We start from the raw sequence: 24,091 nt of genomic DNA on the forward strand, positions 1-24,091 counted from the left end.
ACCTTGTATGCTTTAGTTTTGATTCAGTGATAAGGATAATTGCATGTCTGACTGTTTCATTTTGTGTTAAATAGTATTCCTTTGTTTTGTGTCTTTTCGGCATTTGTGTACCATTCACCATTTGTGTGAATCTCACTGCACAGGCTCGAACTGAACTTCAGTCTATTCAGAAGCACATGTCCAAATTTGAATGCATTTTGATGTCATCTTTGTGGACGAAGCTACTTACAATGATCCACCAAACTAATCTGGTAATTGAAGCACGCAATGCTATACTTGATGTTGAGAGGGATAACATTGAAAGTCTTATCAATGACATTCAACAGATTCATGAACAATGGGATACAATCCTGAGTCCATATTAGTAGCACAGAATATTGGCATTTCATCTGAGTTCTCCACCAAATGCAACTTACCTACTGAATCCGATGCCGAGCAGCATTATAGGGTCAATGTCTTCCTTGTCATCATTGACTCTATTCAATCAGGTCTTACACGTCGATTTGAGTCACAGTGACTAATTTGTACCCTTTTGGGGATTCTTTGGCAGTTCAACAGACTGAGTAATGAAGATCTACTTTCTCCAGCTGAACAATTTCAGCAACAGTACAACAAAGAAATCTCAAAAGATCTCAGTGATGAGGTCATCTTCCTCAGACGAATATATTCCATGAACTTTAAATTGGATTGCAAGCCAAGGGAATTGCTTCAAGAAATACTTGAACTTGGACTCTATGGGGTGTTTCCTATTATCACAATTGCATTGTGTAGTTTTGTCATTTTTGTAAGTTTGCCTGGTGAATGCACCTTTAATGTGTTGAAACAGGTAAAGAACTATCATGGTTCAACTATGGGACAAGAGTGTCTGAATGGGTTCGCCATGCTTAATATCAACTGTGACGTTGCACAGATTGCTAGATTTTTCCTCAATAATTAGTGCATTTTCACAGAAAAGGGCTAGAACAGCATTTGTTAAATAAAAAAATATTCAAATTATGTCTCACTCTTTTTTTGGTGTCTTATTTTGTTTTCATTTGTCATTTTTTATTTTTATTATGGCTAGGGGCCCCAAAAGTTGGAAGTGGCCAAGGCTGCTCTGGACTTCTGAGAGGGTCTGACCATTGCTCCTTGTTCTGTCATCTGCCACTACTGAGAACAGCTTAGCTCCATCCTCTTTGGAACCCCCTTCAGGTAGTTGAAGGCTGGTATCAAATCCCCCCTCACTCTTCTCTTCTGCAGACTAAATAAGCCCAGTTCCCTTAGCCCCTCTCATAAATCATGTGCCTCAGCCCCCTAACCATTTTCATTGTCCTCTGTTGGACTCTCTCCAATTTGTCCACATCCTTTCTGCAGTAGGGGTCCCAAAACCAGACACAATACTCCAGATAATCACTTCCCTCGATCTGCTGTCAATGATCCTACTAATGCAGCCGAATATGCCGTTAGTCTTCTTGGCAAAAAGGGCACACTGTTGACTCATATCCAGTTTCTCATCCACTGTAATCCCCAGGTCCTTTTCTGCTGAACTGCCACTTAGCCAGTCAGTCCACAGCCTGTAGCAGTGCATGGGATTCTTCTGTCCTAAGTGCAGAACGGGAAGGGGAAATTTTGTTGACTTAGTCCAACTGCAGACTTCTGGACAGGACTGGTTTTACTTTTCAAGAAAGTGAAGGGCCAAGCATAGCAGAGGGAGTTCAGGCTCTTCACAGCACTAACAGTGCACCTGTGTTCTGACTTCCAACACTGCCTGCTATTCTAATCCAGCAGTTCCATGGAACAGAGACTACTGAACGTGTCACACAGCGGGAGTTGGAGAAGAACATCCAACTTACATTCATTTGTAAATTAGGCCAGGATCTGAGCTGTGGCTCAGCCTGGTTTTCAGCAGCAAAATATTGAAGTGTGGAGAGACAATGTTTGTTTACATTTCTTTTAGCTTGATATGAAGATTCCAGTCCCTCTCTAGATTTAAAGAGTGGCTCTACTCTGATAACTGACCCACACAAATATTGCACCTTTTCACTCAACAGATTTGATTCTTGTATGTATTCCTACTTATACCTACTCTACAGTCAAATAGGATTTTGTTTCTTTTTGGTCTTAACACTATAAACCCAACTCAGCTAAGAGACTATGAGCTGGATTCTAGGCTCTCTTGTGTAGCTGGAGAATTGAATGCAAAACCTGAAGACTGTGGGACAAATGGGGGTACAATTTGACCTCTAGAATATTTATAATGTATGATGATGACGATCAAGGAAAGAACCCGTTTGACTCTCAGATCTCAGGTCGAGGTTGCAGGATTGATAGCAGGGGGAAAAGGGGAAGTCTTTTGTAAACTAAGCATGTTTGATATGGAAATCACTTAGACATGTAACTGTGCCATGCTATTTTTTACAGTCACTTTTCAGAGAAGGACCACATGTTAAAACACAAAACATTATCGGACACACATACTACTTTACCACATTCCTGATTCAATTAATTTTCATAGACAGTTACATTGATATTTCCACCCTGCTAATCCTTCACCCATTTTGACAAATTATCTGCACAAAACATCAGCGATATAACTGCCTAAGAAAATCAGTTTCTGGAGACATGAGCCCATTTAGAAAAAACATTAACATTATAGGGTTAAAACTGGTGTTATTAGTTTAATACTAATCATGGGCACCTGTCAGGGTTCCCTCCCCACTCTGAGCTCTGGGATACAAATGTGGGGACCCACATGAAAGACCCCCCAAGCTTATTTCTACCAGCTTAGGTTAAAACTTCCCCAAGGTACAAATCCTTCTTTGTCTTTGGATGGGTACTGCTGCCACCACCAAGTGAGTTAGACAAAGATTCAGAAAAAGGACCACTTGGAGTTCCTGTTTCCCTAAAATATCCCCCCAAGCCCCTTCACTCCCTTTCCTGGGGAGGCTTGAGAATAATATACCAACCAGATAGGTTAACAAGGTAAGCACAGATCAGCCCCTTGGGTTTTTAGGACACTAAAAACCAATCAATCAGGTTCTTAAAAACAGAACTTTATTATAAAAACAGCACCTCTGCCAAGTCAGGATGGAAGGTAATTTTACAGGGTAATCAGATTCAAAACACAGAGGATTCCCCTCTAAAGTTACAAAAAACAGGAATAAACCTCCCTCTTAGCACAGGGAAAATTCACAAGCTAAAACAAAAGATACTCTAACACATTTCCTTGCTATTATGTACTATTCTGTAAATTTAGATGTATCATTCAGTAGGAGCTAGATTACTTGCTTGGTCTCTCTCTTTGTCTCCAGAGAGAACGCACAAGCCCAAAACAAAAACCTTCCCCCACAGATTTGAAAGTATCTTCTCCCTTTATTGATCCTTTTGGTCAGGTGCCAACCAGGTTATCTGAGCTTCTTAACCTTTTACAGGTAAAGGAGGGATTTTATGCTACCCTTAACTGTATGTTTATGACAGCACCTCATTATTCTGATCTTTTACACAAACTTACATGCTTATGCTAACATTATGTACAAAAAAAGCTGGTTTAAAAGTTTTATGTTTTGTCATGAGTACTGTGACCGGGAAAGGCCAGATGGCTATAGTAAAGTAGTGGGAGACAGATATATTAGCCACAGGCTAAACAAATCCCTGGTGCCAGGATAAGCAAATGGTAGCTGCTCCAGGTCAATTAAGACACCTGGGACCAATTAAGATCTTTTCAGGCAGGGAAGATAGCTAGGTTGATTGGGACACCTGAAGCCAATCAGGGGCTGGCTGAAACTAGTTAAAAGCCTCCCAGTTAGTCAGGTGGGTGCATGTGTCAGGAGCTGTAGGAAGAAGCTGCACTGTTGGAGAAACTGAGCAGTACAAACAATATCAGGCACAAGGAAGGAGGCCCTGAAGTAAGGGTGAAGTAGATATTGAGGAAGTGGGGGCTGCTGTGGGGAAGTGGCCCAGGGAATTGTATGTGTCCTATTTCCAAAAGGTCAGCTGCCATAGCTGATACTATTAGGGTCCCTGGGCTGGAATCTGGAGTAGAGAGCGGGCCTGGGCTCCCCCCGTCACTCCCCCGAATTAATCACTGAGACTGGGAGACAACAGAGACTGTGCAAGGGAGAGTAGCTACTCCTCACCTTCCTTGCTGGCTTATGATGGAAATGGTTCAGCAGGCTGTGATCCTTGTCTCTAGAGAGAGAAGGGCTACGTGGAGGGTCACAGTGAGCCTCTCAGGCTAGCGAAATCTACCAGGAAGCGTGGGACCCATGGAGACAAGGACAGAGCTTTGTCACAGTATGCATAGTTAAAATAAAAGCAAATGCTTATTTATCTTTTTGTTACAGATGTGAAATTCAATAAACTATTTTTCTGTTTTACATGAAATTTTGCATGCACATTTATCTTGATGAGTAACGCACTTAATTATTCTTTTAATTTATAAAATGTGTTCTTTAGACCTCAGGGACCATGTCTAATATTTAAAAGATTGCATTATTTTCACTAGTTCTAGCCAATGTGCCAAATAATAATAAATTCCTCTTTCCTTCAAATAAGGTAAACATCAACCCAACTTTGCCTAATGTTGGATTTTGGACTCCAGTAAGATGTATGTTTGTAGGATAGTTTTTATTCTAAATCAGTTTCCCCAGCACTAAACAGTACATAAGTGAATCCTGCTTAAATGAGTTTATAGTCTAAGGAGGATGGATGTGGACACATTCTACCCTGGTTAGCAAGAAGGGCAGTCTCTAAGTAGTACAAGTATTTTTTAATTTAATATATAATGTAAGCGTTTCATAGAAGAAAAAAAGTGTTAAAGGTGATGATATTGCATGATACTACACTTAAAAAAATATGGGACCTGATTTTGAGAACTGGCCTCTGTTTTTCCAGTCCCAATGTAAATAGTTGTACCATATTTTGTATCTGTTATAAATTGCAGGCACAAATAGTAGATCTTTAAGTATTGAACTATTTGTGTCTGTAAGTCAGATAGATAAGTCTGCTATATGTTGTGGTTGTGCAAAATTGCTCCTACAGAAAGAGTAGTTAGACCAAATCCTGAGTGAAAATTAGGCCCTGATGACAGCATGCAACTCAAAAATAATTCATTTTATAGATCAGTATGACTAACTTTTTAAAGAAATCCTTATGCTGTGTCCTAAACTTTGTCTCTAGACTGCTAAAGACAGCAGGTTCTAAAGGGCAGGGACCTCAACTGAAAATACCCTGTTGCTGATCCTGGAATGTTGGCTTGCACTTCTAGGTATGAAGTTAAGAACGCCTTACTGGCTCTCAACTGCCACAGGACACATGGCAAGTGGTCTCAGGTAAATCGGTCCCAGATCTTGTAAAATTTCAAAGATAACTACATCTTGAATTGTACCCAGAACTGAACTGGCTGTCTGTGCAGAGTACAAAGCAGAAGTGTGTGGAAGGGCCTGCACAGCTTTGTCCTGCATCAGCTCATGGCCTAAAAAGCCATCCCTTAACAGTGTATTACAATAATGCACTAGAGAGGAGTCTGACATGGATAACTGTGACAAGTTCAGTATCAGTCAGGAAAGGTCATGATCTCCTGATCAACTGTAGACAGAATACTGGACTAGAGGGGACTAGCACTGCATGACAATTCATTTTATGTATGTTATAACCTGTCTGGTATGTCTAGTATTCAAATATTTACCCATTTTTTCTTTTGCACTGAGGCATGTCCTCTTTGAATGCTCTATTTTCACAGATACTAATTTACATAAAACTCTTAATCAGAGCGCTTCCTTCAAAAGGTTTGTCCTGAAGGAGATGCTATCTATTTTCAGATGGAAGACTGTCAAAGGGAGTGTCCAAGAGCATGGAGGCTATAGCTTTGTCGATACAGCACTCTATTGTGTAAGGGAAGAGATGGTAGGGGCTTGGCGGAGCTTCTATACAGTACAATATATGGAATAGCTGCTGACTCACCAACTACTGCTATGAACTCTTCCCTTATACTGCTAAACTAGTACTGTTGAGGTACCCATGAAGGTGGAAAGTTGCATAGCTGATGAAAAGTTGCTGGATGTAGGGAGTGGGTGTGTATGTGGGGAGGGGGTGTGGTGGTGCATTTTACAAAATATAGTTACTCTGCCATCACCAAGTGCAGATAAAATTGTGTTGACACCTATCCAGCCAGTGAAATCTGCTGAACAAATGTCACACAGATGAGTTGAAGAACAGTTACCAGTAAGTAACCTTTCTTTCTGTGATATGTCTATTTCCTGCCTCATTAAAGGGCACCAATGTCAATCATACCAACCTCCAATAGGTGCAGTCTATCAAGACTATTCAGTTTCCAGTTCCAACAAGGATAAAATCTCCTGAAAGTATTTGAAGCAAACTTCCCACATTTGCATAGGTCCTTTTTGATAAAATACTCCATTGATGGCATTTGACATGACATTGATGAAAGAAGTTAAGATGGGGAAATAGTTTCGGTGTCACAAAAATAGCTTTAGTTTTCTGTATGACTGGAAAATAGATAGTCTGAGGGGAAGATTGCTAAATGAGTAAGGAATCATTAACAGTGAAGTTCCTAAAGTTTTGTTTTGCCAGGCAACTTGGCACTACATATTCTTTGGAATGGTTGGATCCACAGGGAGATTTATTTTTTTAAAAAATTCTCTGCCTCAATGGCCAAGACAAACAGAGCTATGTTTCTTGAGAATATTAATAGTGCTGTAAGTCCCATGCAAGCAGCTTCTGTCAGTAATAAGCACTAGTGGTATGGATAGGCAATAGAAATAAGGAAAAGTGTGAGTGAATGAAACTAAAAATGTAGTTAGATACCTTTTCCTTTAAACCAGTTCCTCATATTTGGAAACAAATGTGTAAGCTATATATGTACTGAACTTTAAATGAACACATTTATAGTTAGTTGTCAAGAATTCTATAGCGTCTCTAGCTACTTCATCTTGAAAATGAAAGATACTTCATTGTAACTGGTTGTCTGTCTTATGGTCCTTTACAGTCATACAGGAGGTATATTCTATATTAACAGACTAATCAATTAAGTTCAAAGTGCAATAATAGTTTTATTACTATGCAGATAATGTATTTAGATATCTTCACAATGGGTGTATAGTTCAAGAGTTAAAAGTAACTCTGTTAGCAACACCATTCAAAGTACAAAATTCCCTTCACATCATTTAGCAGTCATCTGTCAAACCTCCCTAGTCCAAAATACCTCCAAAAGGTGCTGATGACATTTACTGTTCAGCCTTGCAGCCATAGGTAATCATTAAACAACATCTGCAGAATTGGGCTATCACTTGATATATGACATACATGTGAGTTTTAGAATTAAATAAGTTTGAAGAAGCATTGCTCAAAATTAAAAAACAAAACAAAAATCAAAAAACCAAACTTTTTTTGCCTGAACAGTCAGTACATTGTGAAGCATGGTAAGGACAGCAGCTACTCCACTGAGGATGAATTCGATGAATTACCTCTTTGTAAAACCCACCACTACCATGCTTCTTTCCAGGAATTGGGTTTTCATGAAAACTCATTTAGTTTCCCTAAAGACAGCAGCTCATTGTGAAAACACTTCTTTTTTTGCAATAATAGTGAAAGCATGAAAATAGTGGGCGATAGTGGAAAACTTACTATGAACTGTGATAACATCCAACGTTATAAAGAAGAGTAACATGTTAAAAAGTATTGTTTTTTTTCTTTAGCTGAATAAATTAAACTGGATTTATCTCCTCACATCTGTTCTGCAACGCATCATTTGCTCACAGTGAATGTCAACCTTCCCAAAGTGCCTCCTGCACATGCCATTCATCACATGTAATTTATCTAGCTTTGCATCCTGTAACTAGCATTAGGGGAACAAATAAATGAGGATAATTGCAGGAGCAAGACATACCTTTCTCTTTTGCTTCTCTCTCTCTCTCTCTCACTTTCTTGGCAGCTGTATTTTTTTAAATGTACAAGTTGAGAGTGGGAGCTAAAGGAGATGAGGAGAGGGAGGGCTGAAGGGAGGTGCTGTACAAATAACCCTTTGTCTGCCCTGGCTCCTGTCTGCGAGTGACAGTCTCTCTTATCCAGCCAGGAGCCAGGGGGTGGGCTTCTAGAAGTACCTCTCTCCAACCCAGACAAGAAAGAAATGAGCAGCTCTTTTCCAGCAGGAAACAACTAGTCCATACAGGATTCAAAGAGAGGAAGACTCCTCAGGGAGTAAAATACCTGCAGGAAAAAAAATACTTCTTGGAAAGATTTTTTCCTCTCTGTGATGGTGAAGTGTGATTGGAAAAGCATGGAGGATGTGTGTGTGTGTGGAGGGAGAGAGAGAGAGAGAGGAGGAGGAGGAGGAGGAGGAGGGAGGGAAGCTGCCAGGATCATCTGGATTGGTAGGAGAGCATAGTTTGGTGAACGAATGCATTGTCCTCGCATATTTTCTAGTTGCCCTTTTCTCTTGTTTCTCTCATTGTGTCATAAAAATTCCCTCTGGGAAAAGTTTCAGGAACAGCACTGATGATGAGGCAGCAAGACCCAGCAATTGAAACCTATGCAATGTTCACATGAAATAGTTTGCATCATGCAGGGTTCTGTTGGTTTGTCTGAAATTGACCTGACTGAGAAATGTGGTAATTATTTTAACTGGATTTCTGATCATAGGTGCACTGCCACATCTTCATTGTACTGCGTTTGTTCCTGGCAAAACATTTAATCACGTAATGGCAAAACAACTACTTTGTCAGCCAATAGTTCAGAAACGCGTATTGCGGAATAGTGCAATGGTGTCCTTAAAACCCTTAATTAAGGTATTCAGATGGGTAGTTAATTTAAATGGAAAGAGGTTTACATATAATTTATATCATCTAATAATAACTAATTTGGGGATAGATTGTTAAGCTTGAAGTGAAGACTCCTGTATTCTAGTCCCAAATCAGCCACGATGGACATCTTGGCTCTTTTTTGTGGTTTCGTCAAATCCAGCCACTGTAATTTCTGTCTCCCAGCTGTTTGACACTGGCTGGGTGTCAGCTTAGAGTAGATAAAATGGAATTGATGCTTATAGGCAGGCATGAGTTTGCCTTCTGATAAAGGTTTCTAAACCACCTTAGCCATTTCATGTTTTAGTCTTTGAGTCATTTTAGTGCTATTGCTGTTTTTTGACTTTAGGTGTCAGTGGGTTTTCCTCATCTACTACTAGCCCAGAGGTTGCAACATTTCTTTTCTTTTCTGATGTGGAGTTCACCACAGTGATCCATGCCTCAAAACTAGATTATTGTAATGCACTCTATTTGAGGCTGCTCTCACAGAGCACTGGTAATATCAGCAAATGTAGCATGCGCCAAACTGTCTCTTTTTAATGCAGTGAGATGTTATGGCCTGAGTCTCCCTTCCATTGATATAAATCAACAGGAATGCCACTGAAGTAATTGGAGTTACATAGAAGTAATACTGTGATGAGAAGAGAATAAGATCTTGTATGTGCACATAATGCCATTGTTGCACACTGGTTGCCTATTCACTTCTATGTGCAATAGGAGTAATTTTGTTATGAATGGTTTCATTTTGAGAGAGAGCACCTCGTTTTCTAATGTGCTGTCACAAGAAATAAAAATGTACGGCAGTCTTTTTGCTCCCTGTTTCTGGGATTCAGTTCTCTGGTGCTGGTAGCAGTAGGTTCTCAAAGGAGGGTCCAAAGTTCTGGAACATACTTCAATCAACGATCTACCAGAGCCTAGGTTTGATGAATCACAAGCAACCTGTTTGACCAAGTCTTTGGTGGACTGCTAGTTTATTTTATAATTAAGGTGTGGGTAGGTATGATGGTTCTCAGGGCACACAGGACTGTGTCACCTTGTTACCCCCTGCATCCAGCACAAGGTTGTTTTTTTCTTGTTGTAGCTGGGTGTCAGCTCCCTAATACCATCAGCCTTTCAAGCACTCTCCTCTGGGCTATGCCAGCTCTAACTTTGCCTTGCAGGTTAACACTAGGTGCACCCCAGTCTCTGAGCCCCCTTGAATTGTTTCCCTTGATATCCACCTCTGACATTGGCTGTTCACAGAAATTCCAAATCCTCTGCACCCAAAGGTGCAGGGTAGCTCTGTTAATCAGTTTTACCCTAAACCACTGCTTCTGTGAACCACTCAGGACTTATGATAAATCAAAGTAGGTCTGTTTAAGAAAGAATCAAAAAAGATTTAACTAGAAACGAGAGAGTGATGGAAACGGTTATAATATACAACAATCCTAAAACCAAACCTGGGTCTATGCTTATCAACAGTTACCTCTTCTATCCAATAAAGTAGACCCCCACCCCAAAGTTCAGTCTGTTGCAGAGCTGGCTGGTTTCTTATGAACCAGGATCCAAACTCTACAAGGGGTTTTCCTCAATGAATGGATACAGAGTGCTTCTCCCTCCACTGTGATATACTGAAAACAGCCTTTTGTTTCTATTCTCTGACAGGGCAACCCCCTATCTGTTACTGGAAGATTTGCATTCAACTATATTTAGTCAATGATATTACCCAACTACACTGCCCTTAACCTTAACCTTTCATTTATCTAAACCAGTAACCAAGACTGTGACCTTGGAATTTCCAGTATATTACCAGCATGCTTACCTCTGACCCACAGAGGGCTCCCCAGAGCAAGCTAGTCTTGCTGATCCTTGAAAGGACACAGATACAGCTCTCCGATCAAGAATAGGCACACAAGTAGTAATTCTTCGAAATCAGAAATACTATTTATTTAGAAGTGAGTGGTTATAATAAAAGAATAGAGATAGATATAGGGATAAGCAGCGCGGCAACAAAAAGGTAGCCTCTGTAACCATATACTTAACACGCTATAACATACAACAATCAACAGAGTTCTATTGCTTATATTGTTATATGCAACAAAGGGTTTATTGCATATAACAATCAGCAGGGTTCTATTGCTGCTGCTGCTGCTTCTTGCAGATGGTTTCTTCCTTGAAGGTGTTTGCAGCAGCTTCTCTTGTCTAAGGTCCCTACCCAAATCAGAGTTTAGCCTATTGACTGTCCCCTTTATATACTGTTTGGTCACGCAAGCTCAGCCAATCAGTCTCCAGAGCTTAGCATATGCTAATTCCCCCCCGCTCCCCCATCACGTGTACCTACATATGACAGGAAGTCCCATGTATCTCTGTGGGCTACAATGTATCTCTATGGGATTTTGCTGAGTCATTCCCTACAGGAAGTGATGCAATACCATGCTTCTATTACATCATCCGGAAATGATGTAATACTGTCTCCTGATTGCATGATCCCTATACACTCCTATAGGCCTATGTATTCCTATGGGTTTTTTTCAGATGACCCGTGGGTGACCTCAACTACTTCCTGTTTGGCCTACTGGAAAATGGAATTTACCATTGCATCACAGGAAATGAAATTTCATTTCCTAGGTAATGGACCTCTATGTTTCTTAGAATGGAATCTTCTACCACATCATCCCTATAGCTGCCATTACTTGATTTTCTATATTTAAACTATTATTATCATCCATCTAATTAAAGCTGTAATTTTAAAACTAATTACTGTTTTAAGCATTCCAAAGGGTCCTGATTCTATCACCAATCTATAATTGTCCAACTAAAAGAATTATAATTTTTCCAATTTTAAACCTCCCCCAGAGGTTTTTAAGGTAGTTCAAACAACTGAGGGAAATTCTCTCACTACACATCCTGTTGTAATGTTTCTTTTTTACCTTCAAGTAGTTTGATTGTTTGCAGTTGCCTCTGGTGGTTTTTCTAGTGAAAAACTCTATTGATTGAGCATGGCTAAACAATTGAGCTTTGCATTGCATTGCTGGCTAAATAGGGCAGGGTGACAACTCCTCCCCCCCACCCACCCAAATGGGCCATCACCCCCCTGCCTAAATGGATATTATCCCCTGGTGACCAATTTCTAATCCAAATCGATAAAGCTTACTTTCAATATAAATACATTATTCCTTAAATTTTACTTGTATGTACAACTCACAAAGATTATGTATCTTGGCAAGTTATGAGCTTTCTGCAGATACCTTACATGTTACTCTTTATGGATAAATATCCTGTAAGACCTGTTTGGTGCAGAGAATTTGTCTGGTCTGAGGTGAGAGTGGTTTGCAAAGAACAGGGGACTCTTTGCCAAGGAGAGTCTGGGTCACAGTAGGGTTATGAATGGGAAAGAGAAAAGAAAATTGTAGCATAGCTGCCAAGTTTTGTGACATTGTATGACATTGCCTGTCTTTAAGAAATGGTCAGTTATTACTCTTTACGGTGCCTCAGAGAAGTGGGGTGGGGGTGGGAGAAGCTCAGCCTGCAGCAGCTTAGGGGGCTGAGGAAAGCAGGGGTTCTGGAGAACCTGGAAAAGCCAGTAGGGAGCAGAGTATTGGAGTGAGTCAGGGCAGATTGGTGACAGTGAATGACCTAGTTCTATAACTATTTTGTGACTACTCAATGTTCTGTATATGTTCTGCATTTTTCATATGAACCACAAACCCTCACCCTTATTCTGGGAACACAGATCTATTCAAATCTCACCTTTCACATACTGGCCACCAACACAGACATGAACTCTCCCCAGCTCTCTCATTGGTCCCTTCTGGCCTTGGGATCTAAACACTTCAGCTACTCACACACTTACAATGAGAAATACTAAAAGAAACACCTCTTATATTCCATCTCTAGAAAGGATACCATTGATCTACCATTCCACTACATGCCAGGCACTCCCCACTACCTTAGCATAAAGAGTTCATGTACATTGGAGGGTGTAATCACAATAGCCTATTGTAATTGAATCTAAGATACTACAAGTAAATCTAATTTTCTGAAACTTTAGGGTGGGGATTCATTTATGTAAAACTCAAGATATCTTAATTTTGTACAGGTCCAGTGAAACATTTGGGTATTCAGCGCTCATCTCTGGTAGCAATGTTGGGTGCCCCAGACATTAAGTGCCACCACCATTTTAAGCAGATGTCAGTTAGACCTGCTCTGAGGTTAGATGACATAGTGTTTAAAATGGTGGCTGCAGGGGTCACTTGTTAAGAACTGTGTGATTCAGAAACCATATTCAGCAGACAAGAACAACTTTCAGTCTTAAAAATTTATGAACAGTTGTATATTCTTATATGCTGATTTTTAACTATTTACATAAATAGCAATATCTTTTTCTTTTACATAAAACTCTTGTAAATCTCTCTTCCTATAAAACTAAGCAATTTCAATTAACAATATCATATTTGAAATTGCTAGGCAACATCACTGATCTTTCATATAGTGTGGTTTTTGTTTTGAATCCCTTACTCTGCTGATGTTTGTCCTCAGGACATTTTTGTGCTTGTATGTTTTCTAGCATCATCTTTGCCAAGTCCAGAGGGTCTGTAATAAGTCAACTCATTTTACAGTCATTGCCAATTTCTACTGTAGTCCCTATATCAGCATCCACTGGGGGGACTCTTTTGAGTTTTCTTTCGAAAACAACAGATCCTTGGTGGCTGTTAGGAAATGAGAGTAGACAGATGGTAGAGTTGGCCTTAAACTTCTACTGTGTATGATTTTGGTGCTACTCTTTGCATACTTGTCCCTGTTCTCCATCGTTTGTCTCTGTCATTATACACTGGTTGTAATCTCACTGGCTATTCTGTCTGGAGTTCTTTGGTGCCTCTTTCAAAGTGTTAGGTTTGTTGTCATTGTTGTTCAATTTGTTCTGTCACCTTTTTCACTAGTGCTGATTCAAAAGTGTATTTGCTGTAGGTAATGGAGTGCGTGTTTGGTGGTACAGGAGGCACAATACTGGACTGCTGTCCAGGCCTTCTGTTGGAGTATTTCTCCAGTCCAGTAATATCGTCCACGTGGTCTTTATTATCCCAGTGTGCCATTTGGCGATCTTAACAGTTGTTTCTGCTTTGCCATTAAACTGGCTGCGATGTGGAGTTTTGTAAAGGGACTACTCAGTGCACAAGAAACACACATACTTAAAGTACTACAGGCAGGCAAATGCTCTTTTATTCAACTACAATACACTCCTGATTATCCGAATAACATGAGGGACAGGATTTTATTTGGATAATTAGGAGGAATTTGGATAATCGAGAAGGCAGGAGCCATTCAGCACCAGGACGGTTTCCTCTGCTGCTGGGGGCTCCTCCTCCTCACAGTCCTGGCCAGGGGATCTCTGTTCTGCCCTGCTCACTCATTCCCATGACAGTGGGGGTGAAAAGGGCTCCCTATGCTACAGCAGGGCCAGCAACCCCCCTGATCCCTGCCTGCACAAGGGGGAAGTGCATGCTGCACTTGGGACAGGACAGAACCTTGTAGTCCATTTCCTTATCTGGGAAGCCACTACTGATGTCTGGTTGAGGTGTTCCATGAATAACACAAACTTTCCTGGAAGCTCTGTAGAACCAGATTGTTTTAGTAATGGCATTTAACTGAGGCTGTTTGTGCTGGCAAGCTAATGCTCTGCCTTATAAATTATCCCATACAGGAGAAGCTCAATGATACGAACACCAGAGTTACAGACTGACCAGTCAACCGGACACCATGTGAAACCAGAAATAGCCAATCAGGCAGCAGCGGAGACAAAAAAAAACCCAACAACCACCAATACTGTACTGTGCCTGTACTGAATCTTAAAGGTAAACACATCTGGGCTGCCTGTCCCCACCCCACCCCCACCCTCATGTGCAGGGCAGCCATTTACAGCTGCAGTAAGAGGTGAAGATGCTGGGGCTGTCAACCCAAGGCAGCTGGAGCCAGCAGAGCAGGAGCAGCACCGAGATCTGCACCGTTTTCACCTCTTCCCTCCCACCCCCTCCGCTGGGAGGAGGGCTTGCTGTTTTCACCCTCCTCCCGCAGCCGGGAGGGGGACGTGCTATTCTCTCACGCGCACACACACGCACCCCACCTCCCCCTGTGGGGAGGAGGACAAGCTTGCAATCCAACTCAGGAAAAGAAGCTGCCTGCGGGAGCTGAGGTGGGAGCTCAGCTGCTGCTGAAGCCTGGCCTGGAGTGTCAGCTGCTGGATCTGGAGCCCGAACTGTGCTTTGTTCAGCGTTATGAACATTTCAGAGTTACAGACAACCTCCATTCCCCGGGTGTCAGTAACTCTGAGGTTTTACTGTGCTCATAAGTAGCTTTAGACAAAGTCCAGTGCTGTACCAGGGCAGCTGCCATGGCTTGTACACCCTTATTTTAATTCAAGACTCTCACAAGTTGTTTGTGATCCATCAGAATGGTAAAAGGCTTCCCATATAGGTATTGATTCAAAAAATAATAGTAGACTTTCTTCCTCTAACTGAGAATAACTCCATTCAGCTTTAGTCAGTGACCTGGAGACATATCCAATTAGTTATACTCCAACATCCCTCAAGTTATGTAACAAAACTGTCCCTACCCTGTAAAATGAAGCATCACATGACAGAATTAATCCTTTGCCCAGGTCACAATGAACAAGGAGATCCAAGGATGTGAGTAGCTTTTTAGACTTCTGGAAAGCTCCCTCTTGTCTCTTTCCCCAATATCAGGGGGTTTCCTGCCTCAGGAGTTGATGCCAGGGCTATAAAAGGGCTGAAACATTTGGGAGATATGCTATAAAAATTTAATGTACCTAAGTATGCTCATAGCTCAGTTGTTTTCTCAGGGGCTAGGGCCTGTTGTGACTTTTCTGCCACAGGGTGAATTCCCTCCTTGTTTATCCTGTAGCCCATATACACCACTTCTGGTCTCATGAGTAAAAAACAAAAAAAAAAACCCCAAACAGTTACTTTGTTTTAAGCAAAGTCTCTTCAGAGACACCTGTCAGTACTGAAGACTATGTTCTTCAGTACTGACAGGTGTTCAGCATCACTTTTGCCTGTGATGAAGACATTGTCAGTCCACATCACCACACATGAGATACCTTCCAACAAACTTTCCATGGCCCTCTGGAAAATTTCAGATGCTGCTGATATTCCATGTGATAATTGATTGCACTGGTGTAGTCCCTTGTGAGTGTTTATAGTGATAAATTTCTTACAGTCCTCTACTCTCATCTGCTGGTACACCTGCAACATGTCTAGCTTACTACATTTTTAACCCCAAAACGGAGCAAGTCCTCGGTCCATAGAGTGGGGTGACTTTATAACCCCTGCAATGCAATGGTCTTGTCTGGTTTAACCATGAGCACCATAGGTGTGGTCCATTCGGAAAACAGCACTGTTTTGATGCTCTGCTTTTCCCACCTGTCTAACTCAGTGTCAGTCTTTTTTCTGAGGGCATAAGGAACTGGTGTTGCTTTAAAATATTTTGGTTGACCTTACCACCCATTGCCTTCAAGGCAAGGCAAAGGACTCAATTAGTCATGCTCTGCACCGGGGGGCAGAGTAACTAATTGCCTCCTGGATAGATGAGGCAGAACTAAGTTGTATAAGTAGACTGAGTTTGGGGGAAGATCTGGCAGAGGCGGGAGAGAGAAGCCCTGGTTTAGTACCTAATAGGCAGGCTACAACAAGGGAACCATAGTGAAGCCTGAGAGAGGTGGATGGACTATTAGTTTGAAGACTTGTTTGAATCTTTATTTGGACTCGTTCACACTAATCTGGAAGGGGTTTAGACTTTTATGTGAATTAATCAGAGGCTCAAGCCATGGAACAACTAGAGGGGGAGTTGGGAGAAGCAGCAGATTGAGATAGGATATTGCAGGCCCGGGAAATAGCCACCAGGGGAGTGCAAGAGGCAAAGTCACCTGCAACATGGCATCCAAATGTGAGGAGGCACCCTAGAGGTGAGGAGGCATGCTTATACCAATAGTCACAAATATCAAGTGGCTCCTGTCACAGTCCAGATTGATTCCCCCCTAATGGATGGTCACCAGACTGTGTTAATTTGACTCAATCTTTGGATTCCATGTGCTTTCAAGTCACCTGGGTCTGGGCAAATCACTGTTTCTAACTCTGGGCCTCTAAGGCACCATCCCTGGGGTGAACTCCCCGTCTGGCCCCCTTCCTTGGCTGTGGGACTCTGTAGTCCAGCTGCCCTGTCCTTAAACCAATGCTGAACCTCCCAAGTCTCCCCAGTAACTTAAGCTTGCTCCTCCAGAGATGCACCCTTGTGCTTGCTCTGAATTAAAATGTAATTATTTGGGGAAACATGACCGTTAAAGCAAGGAATGCAGGCTTTTGAAATGAAAAGCTTAGACACACACATACTTTATGCTTAGGCAGAACAGGAGAATTACAGATCTAGGCAAGATAATAAATGCCCAAATGCAATTCTCCCTCAGAGTCCTCGCCACTCCAAAGAGTCCTTGGATTCATCAGTGTCCTTCTGAAGGCAGACAGAAGTCCCTGTGCCCACTCCTCCAGTTGTCTTCTGTTTCTGGTGATTAACTGGCTTCTTTGCTTAGTGAGCATGTCACTTTTAAAATCAGTCTGTAACACCTTTTCTGATTGTCACTGAGGATTTTCCGTAGTCCAATCCCCCTGTCGGTCAGTAGCTCTTCTGTTAGCATCCTCTTTTTCCATGAGGGTTGAACTATTCACTATTGATGCCCCATTGATGAACCTGTTTTAATTTTCTAGACATCTCCTGTTTCTGCTGCAAAATGGAAGCTGTAATCCACATTGAAGATTACAATCATACATGCTATTTCACAAAATGGAATTCATAAATTGACACACGTATTCCGCAACTGTCAGCTCCTCTGCCTTCTTTTCTGGCTGTCTTGACATAATGACTGTTCTGAGTGATTGAAACATGTTGTCTGTTAGAATGTGTGTCTATTTGCAGAAGTGCATCTGTCTGTTACATGAACAAGTTCTCTCTGGTTGATATGTTCAAGTTCCTGATAAAACTCCTCCTCTTGGCATATACTGAAAATTTCATAATCTTGGATTTCAGTAGTCTGCAATGAACATCACTGACTCTTGTTTGTATTATACATCCAAGCAATATTTTTTAACTAGTTGCTGAAAGCTCATGCTGTCACATCGGTGTAATTCTTAAAGTCACGTGTGTGTAAAGAAGCTGAAAATGGCTGAGAAGTTAACATTGGATGATAACACACTGTGAATCCCAGTGATGACTGAACCAGGTGATATTCTGAACAAAAAGTGCTGTCAGCCATGCTTGTAGTTTGTTGCCATCACAGCACACTGAGTCAGAAATTCTAGAGTGATGTTTTGAGTAATTGTGTGTGCTGTGGTGTTGTGTGGGTGGTTGTGTTAATTTATTTGTGGGTTGTTTTTAGCTGGGAGAGTTGTGTGGATTTGTACAGGTGGCAAATGAGGGTGGTGTACTATGGTGAGTGGCTGTGTGGTTGGGGTTGTGTATGGCGGTTGTGTTGGTTTTTGTGCTGGGAGATTTGTGCATGGGTGACAGTTAGGCGCACATGTATGACAGGTGGACCAAGTAATCCACCATCTATACAGTAGCTCCCTTATTCAACCAATGCAATTGCTGCATGCAAATTTGTTGTAGAGTGAGGGTGGTAATTGGTTGAGTTACTGCTGATAACATAATGGCTTAAGATTCTTGGCATGACATAGATATACACCTTACTGTAGCTGCATACCACATAGATGTAATTCATAGTCACCTCTTTTGCCCTGTTTCCTCCCTCACCTCTAACTGCACTGTCTTCCTTTACCTTTTACCCCGTCTCCTCTCCTCCCCCTAATTGTGCATCCTGCCCTACCCTAACACCCCTACCTCTCCTACCGATTATCCCCCTGCCTTCTGGCCCTACTTCTTTGCCCACTCATAGCTCCACCTTACGCACTCACCACAGAACCCCATTTACCCACCACTACCACGTACATGCCCATCTGCCTTTTGCCTCTATACCCATCTCCCACCCATGCCTCCCTGCCCAAACCTCTGCCTCCCACCAGCCTCCTGCACCCACCCAACACCCCCTTGCTCCCCTCCTCCACTTCTGTTTCCCCGGCATCTAATACCCTCTGCATCCCCTAGCTTTGCCCCAGGTCCCCTGATCTCTGACCTCCTGGCTTACCCTGTCTCTGACCATCCTCTGCCCCTGGCTTCCCCAATTTCCTTTTCTGTCTCTCTCCCCAGCCCGTCATTGGAGCAGGAGAGGTCAGGACAGGATGGGATGCAGTAGGATTGTAATAATTTCTGCCAAGAAGCTTCTCACTGCTGCTGGGAGGAACCAGACCCTGAAAATATTTGAACAGTTTTGGACAAGCCTATGGGGGTGTCAGAACCTGGGATCCACCAGTGAAGCATGAACTCCCATGGAGTTGGCCCAATTGCTCCAGGCAGCCTTCCCCTCTTTCTGCCAACCATCCCCTCGCTGCATCTATCTCCTCATTCCATGGGGCGGCAGCACCTGCTGCTGCCCTCCCTGCAGCTCCTGGCTGTGCAACTGGATGCAGGGGTGGCATTGGCAGTGCCCCACTGGACCCTCAAGCCTCCCAGGGAGCTCAGCCACACACTGGACAGTTTCTACATTTATACCTGCTCAGATTTGGGTGGGCCTGGTTGCTAAATGAGTGGGCCAGGGCCACCCATGGCTATGCCTCTGTTCTGAACAAAAAGAGCTCTTAACCATGCTTGTAGCTGCTTCCAGCACTTCATACTGACTCAATCGACATTTTAGGCTTCAGAGTGACACAGAGTGACAATCCTGGAATTTTATTATTCAGATTATCATTGACATTCTTTGCGGATGTTTTGGAGCTGGTAGCAAAGGCTTTCTGAAGATGGATTCCAAAAGTTTGTGGTCTGTGTAAGCTGTACAGATATAATTACTTCCCAGGAGCTTGTGGTCAAACTTGGTGCGTGCTAAAACAATGGCTAATCATTCCCTCTCTATTTGAGCGTATTTTAGCTTTGTTGGCAGTAGCGTCCTAGAGGTTAATTCTACAGGCTGACTATTTTGTTATAACACTGCTCCTAATTCACATTCACTAGCGTCACACTGAATAGTTACCGGTGCCTTAACATCATAGTATTTTAGGACTGGATGGTTAGTCATTAATGTCTGGATCTGTTGGAAAGCATTTTGCTGTTGGGTTTCCTGACACCATCTAGCCTCTTTTCTGGTCAATCTCTTAAGGGGTTCACTGATGCCTAAGAGGTGTAGCAGGTATTTGGAGAGAAAATTAACAAATCCCCCAAAGTGGTAAGCCTGCTAAACAACCAGTGGGGCCACTGGACGATCGAGATGCTAAAGGAGCACTCAAAGATGATAAGGCCACTGTGGAGAAACTAAATTAATTCTTTGCATCAATCTTCACTGTTGAGGATGTGAGGAAGATTCCCAAACCTGAGCCATTCTTTTTGGGTGACAGATCTGAGGAACTGTCCCAAATTGAGGTGTCATTAGAGGAGGTTTTGGAACAAATTGATAAACTAAACAGTAATATGTGTCTAGGACCTGATGGTATTCATCCAAGAGTTCTGAAGGAACTCAAATGTGAAATGGCAGAACTACTAACTATGGTATGTAACCTATCATTTAAACCAGCTTCTGTACCAAATGACTGGAGGATAGCTAATGTGACACCAATTTTTAAAAAGGGCTCCAGAGATGACCCTGCCAACTACAGGCCAGTAAGCCTCACTTCAGTACCGGGAAAATTGGTTGAAACTATCATAAAGAACAAAATTGTCAGACACATAGATGAACATAATTTGTTGGGAAATAGTCAATATGGTTTTTGTAAAGGGAAATCATGCCTCACCAATCTACTAGAATTCTTTGAGGGGGTCAACAAGCAAGTGGAGAAAGGAGATCCAGTGGATATAGTGTATTTAGATTTTCAGAAAGCCTTTGACAAGGTCCCTCAACAAAGGCTCTTAAACAAAATAAGCAGTCATGGGATAAGAGGGAAGGTTCTCTCATGGATTGGTAACTGGTTAAAAGATAGGAAACAAAGGGTAGGAATAAATGGTCAGTTTTCAGAATGGAGAGAGGTAAATAGTGGTCCTCCAGGGATCTGTACTGGGCCCAGTCCTATTTAACATATTCATAAATGATCTGGAAAAAGGGGTAAACAGTGAGGTGGCAAAATTTGCAGATGATACAAAACTAGTCAAGATAGTTAAGTCCCAGGCAGACTGCAAAGAGCTTCAAAAGGATCTCACAAAACTGGGTGACTGGGCAACAAAATGGCTGATGAAATTTAATGTTGATAAATGCAAAGTAATGCACATTGGAAAACATAATCCTAACTATACATATACAAAGATGGGGTCTAAATTAGCTGTTACCACTCAAGAAAGAGATCTTGGAGTCATTGTGGATAGTTCTCTGAAATCATCCACTCAATGTGGAGGGGGAGGGATAGCTCAGTGGTTTGAGCATTGGCCTGCTAAACCCAGGGTTGTGAGTTCAATCCTTGAGGGGGCCATTTAGGGATCTGGGGCAAAAATTGGGGATTGGTCCTGCTTTGAGCAGGGGGTTGGACTAGATGACCTCCTGAGGTCCCTTCCAACCCTGATATTCTATGATTCTATGTGCAGCAGCAGTCAAAAAAGTGAACAAAATGTTGGGAATCATCAAGAAAGGGATAGATAATAAGGCAGAAAGTATCCTATTGCCTCTATATATACCCATGGTACGCCCACGCCTTGAATACTGTGTGCAGATGTGGTTGCCCCATCTCAAAAAAGATATATTGGAATTGGAAAAGGTTCAGAAAAGGGTAACAAAAATTATTAGAGGTATAGAACGGCTTCCGTATGAGGAGAGATTAATAAGACTGGGACTTTTCAGCTTGGAAAAGAGGCAACTAAGGGGGGATGTGATAGAGGTGTTACCAGATTTGCCCGTTACTTTGGGGTATGCTCATTTATTAGGGTTACTCTTCTGGGAGGGGAGGAGGGTTTCTGTAATTCTATCAATGTACTGCTTGTGTCACGTGTGTTTTCATATGGAGCTCTACTTCTCCCTTATGCAAATCCCCTCCCAATGGAGCTATCCTGCAGGACCTAGGTTCCCTAGGGCTGGGTTCCTCTAACCTCAGAACTGGTTGAACGAACACGAACACACACACATACACCCCCCCCTCCCCCCCGAGTGGACCGGGTCAAGCAGCACTTTCAAGCTGCCACCCTTATATGTCACAAGTTCAGCATGTCCCTATTCCCACTTTTATATCACAATTGTACTGGTAGTAACCCACTTGAGGAGCAAACCCCACAGTATATTTGGGCGCTACAGGGATCTTTAGCTTAGGTAAAAGAAGCAGTGCTGCAGAGTGAATGAGGAAGCTAAAAACACAAAAGAGTAAAGTACATAGAGAGAGAAGCAACCAGTTTAACCATAAAAGCTTTTTTAACTGAATAATAGTAATAACTACACAAGGAGGGCTAAACAAACATAACAGTTACATTATTAAAGGTTAATACTGTACCTGAGATAGAAAAGAAAACAAAACAGATAGAGAGGGAGGGAATCTCACCCACTCCATGAGGCTTGAGCTGGTCAGGGTTCCCAGGTGATGGTGGTAGCTCAGGGTCCTGAGTGCTGGAGACAGGCAGAGCCCCCAGCAAGATGAGTCAGGAGATGGAGTCCCAATAGAACTGATGCAGAGTTTGGGTCCATGCATCAGAACACTTACTTGGGCATAGGTAGGGGTTTTTGTAGAGAAACAGCAATGATTCAAGGGAGAACACTAGATTTGTTTATGGGTAAACTGATTATGGGTAGTTATAAAATTACATTTGTAATAACATTTGCAGTAGGGAGCCCAGGATTGCTACCACTGGTGAAACTGAACTAGCTTTAGCAATGGTGGAAAACTTTTGAAAATTTTCCTTGCTGTGAATGGAGACTCTGGACCTTTCCTGGTTGTGCTGATGCACTGGGAACACTGCAATCTTTGCAGGATGTGGGATTTTTGGAGGCCTGCTGTACACTCTTGTGTGTCACAGCTAGCAAAGCCACATAGTACAACATTCAAAAGAGGCACAAGCCAGTACTAATGCCATCTGTGGACATATTGGAAAGGTGATGTTAATTGTTCTCTGTGCCCCTGGCTTTGGATGAAACATGCTAAAAAGTAACCAAGTAACTGAATGTGCATAGCTGAACTTCAAATTGCATTGAACTGCTGACAGTTTGGTAACTTGCCAAATTGAATTATACACTTCATAATTAAATTATCCAGCATTAAATGGTTTCTATTTAAGACCAGTCTATGCACTCCAGGTAACTTAATTGAAACATTTTTTTTAATAATCAAATAAATACATTCAGGCAGCTTTAATTTAAATATAAAACTTCTGCTTTTGGTAATAGCACTCAAAAATCAGCTCAAACTTATTTTGTTTTTGTATATGAACTGTGTAGCAAATAATTCAGCTACAGGAAGTAATTAACATGTAGCCAATCAGATATTTAGATATAAAAGATTACTTTGGTTTAGATATTTGTAATACCCTTAATTTAACTAAAATCTGCCCCTAAAACCATATAATGGTGGCGCAAAAGTACTGGGAATTTAAGTACATAGTCTACCATTGGTTATACCTATCCAGTACATGAATGTTTCCTTCGTCCCTTAATCATTACATATCCCTTTTAGAAAAATAAAAGTTTACTTCTACATTGAAAAAGAAAAACCAAGGAATACAGTAAAAATTTTTTAGACTAACAAAATTTAAGTGATTTATTTAACCCTAGTAGAACAAATGTGCATGGTTATAACATTTTCCATGTAAACTTGGACATATCAGAGTTCACATGACATGCAAGAACTTGATCTTATAGACTCTTACTTACATTAATAATCTTTACATGAGTAGTCCTCTTTTTTTCAATGGGACTACTTGAGTGAGTTACATTTTATAGGATTATGCCTAAGGCTACAAGTCAGTCATGGAGGTCACAGATTCCATGATTTTATGTGACCTCTGCGACTTCAGCTCCAGGCAGCACGGCTTGGGCTGTCAGCCCTGGGGCAGTGGGGCTCTGGCTTCTGTGATTTATTGTTTATTGCCTGTGTCCTGTTTGTGACTTTTACTAAAAATACCCATGCCAAAATCTTAGCCTGAATCATGCCCTTTTATCAATATGTTGTGGGCCAAGGGCCTGATCCTGTAATCCTTAGTCACCGAAGTAATGTTTGTGCATTTGAGTTCAGTACCATGGGATA

General features: G+C 41.8%; 1 protein-coding gene across 2 annotated transcripts in view; it reads right to left on the reverse strand.

Moving 5' to 3' along the window:
* Positions 1-24,091, reverse strand: part of SCRG1 (stimulator of chondrogenesis 1) — a 35,521-nt gene that overhangs the window by 5,757 nt on the left and 5,673 nt on the right. Inside the window, exon 1 of one of the 2 annotated variants that reach the window (XM_048847732.2) lies at positions 7,886-8,196. The exons of the other annotated variant lie outside the window; for it this stretch is intronic. The gene's annotated coding sequence lies outside the window, so the exon portion shown is untranslated. Of the gene's footprint in view, positions 1-7,885; positions 8,197-24,091 lie in introns of those variants that run through there. 2 annotated transcript variants of the gene reach the window in all.

This window comes from Caretta caretta, chromosome 4 (assembly GCF_965140235.1).
Source record: "Caretta caretta isolate rCarCar2 chromosome 4, rCarCar1.hap1, whole genome shotgun sequence".
NCBI classification, from domain to species: Eukaryota; Metazoa; Chordata; order Testudines; family Cheloniidae; genus Caretta; species Caretta caretta.